At 37.2% G+C, this 9556-nt stretch overlaps 2 long non-coding RNA genes across 2 annotated transcripts; both read right to left on the reverse strand.

The window, feature by feature from the left end:
- Positions 1-4941: 4941 nt before the first annotated feature.
- Positions 4942-5593, reverse strand: LOC131003019 (uncharacterized). Its single transcript, XR_009094512.1, has 2 exons — positions 5514-5593; positions 4942-5081 (listed from the first exon to the last, which is right to left on the reverse strand). It is a non-coding gene; the product is annotated as an uncharacterized LOC131003019 (long non-coding RNA).
- A 1077-nt stretch (positions 5594-6670) lies between these two features.
- On the reverse strand, positions 6671-7322 carry LOC131003018 (uncharacterized). Its single transcript, XR_009094511.1, has 2 exons — positions 7243-7322; positions 6671-6810 (listed from the first exon to the last, which is right to left on the reverse strand). It is a non-coding gene; the product is annotated as an uncharacterized LOC131003018 (long non-coding RNA).
- Positions 7323-9556: the final 2234 nt, after the last annotated feature.

The following is a 9556-nucleotide window of genomic DNA, read 5'->3' on the forward strand; positions in this document are numbered from 1 at the left end:
TCCCCTGCTCCAGAAAGTGCTCAACACTTCAGAACCATTCTGACCGAAGAAGCCCCACCATCTCCAGAAGAGATCAAGAAGTATCGAAGATGGTTTGAACTCCACTCAAAGGAGAACATCATCGGAGAACCATCAGATGGCGTCAAGACTCGGAGATCAATGTGCAACCTCGTCTTCGACATTAATCAAAACTGCATCAACGAAGATAAGATTTTCAGTTGTTTCTTATCATCTACAGAGCCCAAGGACGTTGAAGAAGCTCTGAAGTCTACTCATTGGGTCATCGCAATGCTAGAAGAACTCAATGAATTCAACCGGAATTCAGTTTGGGAGCTTGTGGATCGACCAGACGATGCAAAAGTGATTGGCTTGAAATGGATTTTCAAGAACAAGAAAGACGAAGAAGGAAACGTTGTGAGAAACAAAGCAAGGCTTGTAGCAAAAGGATACAGTCAAGAAGAAGGAATCAACTACGATGAGACGTTCGCTCCAGTTGCCAAATTGGAAGCAGTCAGACTCTTCTTAGCCTTCGCAGCTCACAAAGGTTTCAAGGTACACCAAATGGATGTCAAGTGTGCATTTCTCAATGGAGTGCTCACAGATGATGTCTATGTGGAACAATCTCCAGGGTTTGAGGTTGCTGGACCAGAAAAGGTGTACAAGCTGAAGAAAGCGCTTTGTGGATTGAAGCAAACACCAAGAGCATGGTATGATACTCTCTCGGAGTATCTTGTTGAACAAGGTTTCAAGAAACGATCTGTGGACAGAACTCTGTTCACTCTCAAAGAAGGAGAAGATCTCTTGCTTGTTCAGATTTATGTCGATGACATAATTTTCGGATCCAAATCCGAACGCATGTGCAAGAAGTTTGCTGACATCATGACCAACAAGTTCCAAATGTCCATGATGGGAGAAATGAATTTTTTTCTCGGATTGCAAGTCAAGCAGACTGACGAAGGAATACTGATCAGTCAGTCCAAGTATGCGAAGGAACTGATAGCCAAGTTCGGTATTCAGCACATGAAATCAGTCAAGATCCCAATGAACACAAACTAGAAAGTTGATCCAGGTTCAAAAGGAAAATCTGTTTCTTCGATGAAGTACAGAGAAATCATTGGATCTTTGCTGTATTTGACTGCGAGCAGACCAGACATCGCATTTGCAGTCGGGGTATGTGCAAGATATCAATCAGATCCAAAAGAAGCTCATTTGGATGCAGCAAAGCATATACTAAGATATCTCAAAGGCACACCCAATTTAGGATTGTGGTATCCAGCAGATGACGATATCAAGCTCGCCGGATATTCAGACTCAGACTTCGGTGGATGCAAGCTTGATCGCAAATCAACCTCCGGAACATGTCAATTCATAGGCAACAAGCTCATCTCATGGTTTACAAAGAAGCAGACTTCAGTAGCCACCTCCACAACTGAAGCTGAATATGTTGCTGCCGGAAGCTGCTGCTCACAAATCCTGTAGTTAGTCCATCAGTTGAAGGACTATGGGATCGACGAAAAGGAAGTCCCAATCTATTGCGACAGCTCCAGTGCTATTGCAATCTCCCAGAATCCAGTTCATCACACCAGAGTTAAGCATATTGCTATTCGACATCACTTCATCCGTGATCATGTTGAAAAGAAGAATATCTCTGTGGAATGGATTCCCACTGCTGTTCAGAGAGCGGATCTGCTGACCAAGGCTCTTCCAGAAGAGAGGTTCAACGATCTGTGTGGAAAGATCGGTCTCATCAACCCTGAAGAGTGATGCAGTGTTTGAAGACTTTCTCAAACAGTCATGCTGACTGGTGGTCAACCAACTGCTGATTCTACGATCGTCGACGTGGAAAGTAATGAAGTCAGAACGCTCATCTGAAGAAGAAGTTATCCTGATAATTCAACCAGGATCAAGTGGTATCGACTGACTACAATGTTCAGTCGATCAGTAAGTATTTAAAAAGCTTACTTTTAAAATCAGTTATTTCAGTTCAGAGTTTTGAGTTTCAGTTCAAAATCTTTCTCTAACTGATCAGTTTCTTTCAAAAACTTTAACTGATTGTTGGAAAATGGAATATCCCAGAAGGACAAGAGTTTTAAAAGGGAAAATCTGTTTTGATTGAACTTGTCCTGATCTTTTGCCAAAAATCTTTCCAACCCTTTGCCTCTGTGATAAAATTTCTTGAGAAGCTCATTGACATGACATAATGCAATGATAACTCTCAACTTTTTGAAGTCTCAGTCCCCTGCAGTGACGACGGACGTGAATTTTTCTTCAAATACATTTTAGGCACAGTTTTCGAAAAACTTTTCATCTTCTTACGTGGTACACATCTTGTCTATTTATACCATGTTGTCTTCACTATTTTTTCTGCATCAACTAACAAATCTCCACAGCCTTCACTGTGAGAAAAACTTTCAATCTTTCCAAAAGTTGCAGAGAAAAATTGTTCCGAGTAAAGGAGAAATCTATGACTACAAAGTTATGGAGTGGAAGAATGACGCTCACATACTTGGTCTTCACCGGACCCTTCCACTGGATCTCAACGTCTCTCCGACGTCAAAGTTTGCTCTACCCTCACTTGTATCCAGCGAAACGAGTGTCTTTCATTCTCATGCCTGGCGCCAAGAAGCTTCACAGCTTCTGGAGGAGATCTTCCTTATCGCATATATTGCACTCCTCCCTGGCTCGCAACAAACAACGAGACCTCTCTCGTTGTTGGCCGGCATCTTCAGCCGCACCAGGTCTATTCTTCAAAGACCCAGTGCCGGTGAATCGACGGTGTTTGTCTTCTCAGCTGCCACCGGTTCGATTCTTCCTTCTCACGCCCATCTTTCCTTCTCTCTTTCTTTCCAATTCACCAACTCTTCCTTCTCCTCATAAGGCAGCCATCTCCTCTTTCCAAGGCAGCCTTCTTCTATCTTTCGTCTTCTACGTTTTCTTGTCCTCCTTCGCCTTCCCCGTCTCCCTCCTCTCCTCACCTCATCATTGGCGTCCTCCTCTTCTGCATATCTGGACTCACCCTGTTCTCGAATCTTCTCACGAGCTTCTGAGACTAGGAGTTGAGTACCATCTGATCATTGCCTCCATCGTCAGCTCTCTTTTTGATGTTGCCAAAAAGGGGGAAAAGTCAGAGATGGAGTTAGTGAGCAACCCTTCCTTTGGGTTGCTCCTGTCCTCTATTTCTTGACTATAGATGGGACAGCAGAGGATCACCAGAAGTTGTAAGGATGACGTTCCAGTAAAGACCTCAACTCAACGGAAAACAAGCGAGAGTGGAACAAGCTTAGGAACATGAAGACACAAAGACAGAAGATGAAGATCAAGAAGTTCAAGGCGCAGCCAAGCAGACTGCTGGAGTCCATGGGTTTCCCATATTATTTTTGTTTTTCTTTTTTACTCCAATGTAAGTCTTGCTCTGTACCTAGAGTGATGGCTTATCAGTCTTTTATTAATGAAAATAACTTCTTTTTGATCTCAACCTGAAGACAATGACTCTTTGTCCAGGCTCTGATTATGTTTTTCTGTCTTCTCCTTGTTCTGTTTTTAGAACTGTTTCGTTCTTAACTCTAAGTACAAGTTGTTAGGTTCTATTGTTAAGGGGGAACTGTTTTCACCCCAGGTTTAGAACTTGTACTGTGAGTTCAGTCTTTTTGTTGTCTAGAACTGCTGTGTGGTTTTGGCATCATCAAAAAGGGGGAAATTGTTGGGAACATTGTGGAATGTCCTAACCCTTGTTTTGATGATACCAAAATTCATAGGACTTAATTGTAATAGACTAGAATTGCTTTGAACTCAAGTGTTAGAGTTCGGTTCTAGTTTAGCTTGCGGTGTTGAAGACTGATGACTGAAGACTAAAGAACGAATGACTGAAGACTGAAGACTGCAGATACCAACTGAAGTATCAGTTGAAGACTGATTATTTAATGCGCGCAATGGACTGATACTAAAGTCAAGTATCAGTTAAACATTCCTCCTAGGACTGATCTTCCAACGCTCAGAGGAAGCCACGTACTCAACAAGTACAGCCGCATTAAATGCAGAGATCTCAGGATATCCTTATCTCTGCAGAGGTCATTCCTATCTGGTGGTTACTTTTTAGAGACGTCACATCTCCTGTCCATCAAGAGAGCCGTTTCCACCCAGACAAGGAACCTCGAAGATTGAAGCCTCAGCCCAAATTCGAATTGCTCTCCAACGGAAGAAATCTTGATGACGTTCTACGCCAACGGATCTATTCAAGAGTTCTCCTATAAATAGCGCTCGAGGATCACTTCAACCTTCACCGATTCAACGACATAAGCTGAAGCTCTGCCGAAATTGCTACTCAGCCTAAAGCTTAATCTCCCCAAAGCTTGAATCGAAGAAGAGAATTCCAAAGCCAAAATCAGTCACTGCTGATTACACATATTCTCTTAGACCTTAGGCAAACCTCTGTTTACCCAGAAGCCAAAGGTCAAACTTGCTTCAAAGAACTTGTTCTTTGTAGTGAAGTTGGCACTCGTTCAAACCTTCCCCCCCCCCAAAGAGTGTTTGAGTGACTCAGAGTTCAGGAAGGTACTCTGACTCTGAGTGAGAAGTCTTAGCACGGGTTGTGCTGAGCAGAGAAATCCGACGCGAGTGAAGCGTGAGTCCTGAAGAAGGGTTTTCTTCAGTGGTACGGTTGTGTGCACCCGGCAAGCACACAGTTTGGTTTGCAGTGCACCTGTTAAGCACTTGCGGAGTGGATTGTTGGTCTGATCAACCAACCGTGGATGTAGGAAAGGGTTTTTCCGAACCACGTAAAAGTCTCTGTGTTGTTTACAGCTTTCAGTTTTACATTCTTACTTGTGTTATTTCAAATTGTAACACCCCAATTTTCATAAACTTTTCAATCTAAAAACTTTGAAGAACTAATAGTTAAAATAAAATTTCTCGAATTACAAAAGTTTAAACCAATTTAAAATCAACTTGTCAAAACTAAAGTAGTAACATGAAATAAAATGATAAACTAAAAAGTAACATGTTTCAACTTAAATTTCTATGGAAATACTAAATCTCTAGTCATTCTCGACTTCCATGGCCACCTCGACTCCAGAACTGCAAAACTGAGATGATAAGGGGTGAGCATATTGAAAATATACTCAGTGAAAAAATATGCACATATTCACATACGCTTAAACATGCAAATAATTCACATTGTCATACACATAAACTGAAAATCTGATGGGCGAACTGAGAGCCCCTGAACATGTATTTCAACATGGCTAATATTCTGAACATGTATTTCAACATGGCTGATATTCTGAACATGTATTTCTACATGGCTGAACATGTATTTCAACATGGCTAATATTCTGAACATGTATTTCAACATGGCTGATATTCTGAACATGTATTTCTACATGACTGAACATGTATTTCAACATGGCTGATTTTCTGAACATGTATTTCTACATGGCTGAGAAAGTATAATCAAACATGAAATAAAAGCATATAAAAACATACATGAATATAACCACAAGCATATAATCCCTCACCTTAACCTTGCTTTGAAATATTTTAAGGAATCCCAAAAACATATATCCCGAAACAAAGACAAAAATTTTACTAAGCTCTGCTATGGGAAAGGAAAAAAATAAATCTGATGTTTTGCTCCTCCCCCCCATCATGGTCGTGTGCTCCTAAATATATATATTAGCAGTAGGCAAATCTTTGCTAGACTCCAAAAATTTATTTATGTCAATCTAACTTTTTTATGATCAAATTAGTTATTAGTATAAATATCAATACACTTACGTGTTCTACTACTATTAAATAAGTGTATATATAATAATGGCATGCATATATATCCTTAGTGATAAAATATAATCTAATAATATAAGAATATATTTATTCATGTCTACGTATCCACAAAGAAGTTAATGTAGATAATAACTGTAGTTTGAATAGAATTCCTACAAATAAATTAAAAAAAGTGACATATTTACATATATATATATATGTATAATGAATGAAACTCTTTAATGATTGATTTATATTGGATACATCTCTACCATACATATAACAATTCACGTTTGAAAATTAAACGAGATTAAAAAAAAATATGATCCAATTCTTAATGTCATTTTAATTATTATTATTATAATTATTATTATTATTAAGGCCTATAAATAAAGAAATTAGACTTTATATTATATATATATATATATAAGAAGAAAAAAACATGTAAAATATTAACAATTCAACTTATATAATAAATCTAAATATTTGGGGTGTTACAACCTATCCCACTTAAAAAATAATTTCGTCCCCGAAATTTCTAATCATGCTTCATTCTTGTCATCTAAACAATTTCATAAAAACCAAATATTTCTAATGGATCTAAACGTAGTAGTACTAGAACATAAAAGCATCATAAAAAAATATCATGTAAATCATCATAACGGCCATACACTTGAACAATTAAAACACATACCTTGGAGTCGATGCAGCGCATGAGTTTCGAATGACTAGGCTTACTTAACTTTTGAAAGTCAATTTTTTTTTTAAACACGAGTCTACAGAAATGTAGACCCGCTCTGATACCACTATGTAACACCCCAATTTTCATAAACTTTTCAATCTAAAAACTTTGAAGAACTAATAGTTAAAATAAAATTTCTCGAATTATAAAAGTTTAAACCAATTTAAAATCAACTTGTCAAAACTAAAGTAGTAACATGAAATAAAATGATAAACTAAAAAGTAACATGTTTCAACTTAAATTTCTATGGAAATACTAAATCTCTAGTCATTCTCGACTTCCATGGCCACCTCGACTCCAGAACTGCAAAACTGAGATGATAAGGGGTGAGCATATTGAAAATATACTCAGTGAAGAAACATGCACATATTCACATACGCTTAAACATGCAAATAATTCACATTGTCATACACATAAACTGAAAATCTGATGGGCGAACTGAGAGCCCCTGAACATGTATTTCAACATGGCTAATATTCTGAACATGTATTTCAACATGGCTGATATTCTGAACATGTATTTCTACATGGCTGAACATGTATTTCAACATGGCTAATATTCTGAACATGTATTTCAACATGGCTGATATTCTGAACATGTATTTCTACATGGCTGAACATGTATTTCAACATGGCTGATTTTCTGAACATGTATTTCTACATGGCTGAGCAAGTATAATCAAACATGAAATAAAAGCATATAAAAACATACATGAATATAACCACAAGCATATAATCCCTCACCTTAACCTTGCTTTGAAATATTTTAAGGAATCCCAAAAACATATATCCCGAAACAAAGACAAAAATTTTACTAAGCTCTGCTATGGGAAAGGAAAAAAATAAATCTGATGTTTTGCTCCTCCCCCCATCATGGTCGTGTGCTCCTAAATATATATATTAGCAGTAGGCAAATCTTTGCTAGACTCCAAAAATTTATTTATGTCAATCTAACTTTTTTATGATCAAATTAGTTATTAGTATAAATATCAATACACTTACGTGTTCTACTACTATTAAATAAGTGTATATATAATAATGGCATGCATATATATCCTTAGTGATAAAATATAATCTAATAATATAAGAATATATTTATTCATGTCTACGTATCCACAAAGAAGTTAATGTAGATAATAACTGTAGTTTGAATAGAATTCCTACAAATAAATTAAAAAAAGTGACATATATTTACATATATATATATATGTATAATGAATGAAACTCTTTAATGATTGATTTATATTGGATACATCTCTACCATACATATAACAATTCACGTTTGAAAATTAAACGAGATTAAAAAAAATATGATCCAATTCTTAATGTCATTTTAATTATTATTATTATTATTATTATTATTATTATTATTATTATTAAGGCCTATAAATAAAGAAATTAGACTTTATATTATATATATATATATATAAGAAGAAAAAAACATGTAAAATATTAACAATTCAACTTATATAATAAATCTAAATATTTGGGGTGTTACACAAATGATAAAATGAACACTGATTAACTGCAAAGAGTAACCTAACAACCAACAACGTGCTCCACCAAGGCTATTGCGAAACTAAGTTTAATTTCCGCTGCGTATGATATCAGTCTGACTGATCTATCTTTTGATAGTCAGGAAGAGTGTTATCATCTCTATCTTAGCAAACACGACTGAAGCCCTTACGTGCATCAGTTAAGTTCCAACAACTTAACTGATAACTCTTTACTGAAGAGCTTTCAGTATCAGTCGTCAATCCTGTTTGGTCAAAATTGTTTTCAGTAAAACAGGAGTCTGTGTTTGCATGCAAAGTTTCATTTTGATCTCTGACTGAGATCCCTCTGATTGAGGATTTGAAAAATAGCCCATAGGTGTATTTCCCCCCACATACACCTATTCGAGACCCTCTGGACCTAACAACCTCAGTACGATCAAACCTAATTCTCCGCTAGAAGTGAATTCCCTAATGTGACCACCTTTATAATCATAATCTCACATTATCTTTCAACCTCTTTATATATAGAGTGGATTTTGAAAATACCCACTTTTCTTTAGTAAAATTAAAAATTAGCCACTAAGATAAAATTTTTTAAAAATACCCACTTACCATTTTACCCCTTCAAACACTACCCTTTAAAATTTTTTCGCATTTCACAACCAAGTGGAATTCACAACCAGAATTTTTTGGTTGTGAATTCACAACCAAAATTTATTTTGATTGTGAATTCTGATTTAAGCTTAATTGTTCGTATTTTGGGGGTTCGATTGTGCCATGTTTGAGTTAAATATTCTGGAATTTGGTGCGTTTATGAGTCTGTTTTATGCTTTGCAGAAGATTTTGATATAATAGGAGAAAGAATGATATTCTAGAGATTTTGGATTAGAATTGTGTATTCTGGCGCAAACTGGTGCCCAGAGCTGAAAAGCCCGCGCCAGAGCAAAGCTGATAATCCCACGCCAGAACTGACAAGCTCGACAGAGCTGAATTGCCATAGACAGAGCCGACTTCCATAGTCAGAGCTCACCATCTCCAGAGCAGAACTCATTTGCCAAAGCAGAGCTAGAACTCGATAGAGCTGAAGCTCAGTCACCAGAGCAGACTTTCCAGACTTCCTTTGCTAGAGCTAGAATTCATGTGTGCAGAGCTGGTATTTATTCCTCCAGAGCTGATACAATTCCAGAGCCGACTCTCCAGAGCTGACTATTTCTACAGAGCTGATATATCTACAGAGTTGACTACTTATCAAGAGCTGACTTCCAGCTCTGCCATGACCGCCAGAGCTGCCAAGACTCGCCAGAGCTGCCAAGACTTGCCGAGCAAGTTATCCTGAAGTCCCCTGTGCGTGCACGCTGCTTGATACTTATCTTTTAAGCCCAGTTTTGATGGGCTATTTTGAGGGTTTTTAGTGTTGATCAATAGTCTATATATAGGGCTCAATGTTCTTCATGAAAAATAATCTTTTAGCCTTCGTTCCAAGAATAGCTTAGACCTTAGGCAATTAAAACAATCTTTAGTTTAATTCTCATTTTTCATAGATAGTTCTTCAGTTTCGAGCT

The sequence above is a fragment of the Salvia miltiorrhiza genome, unplaced genomic scaffold (assembly GCF_028751815.1).
Source record: "Salvia miltiorrhiza cultivar Shanhuang (shh) unplaced genomic scaffold, IMPLAD_Smil_shh fragScaff_scaffold_60_2, whole genome shotgun sequence".
Lineage (NCBI taxonomy): Eukaryota > Viridiplantae > Streptophyta > Magnoliopsida > Lamiales > Lamiaceae > Salvia > Salvia miltiorrhiza.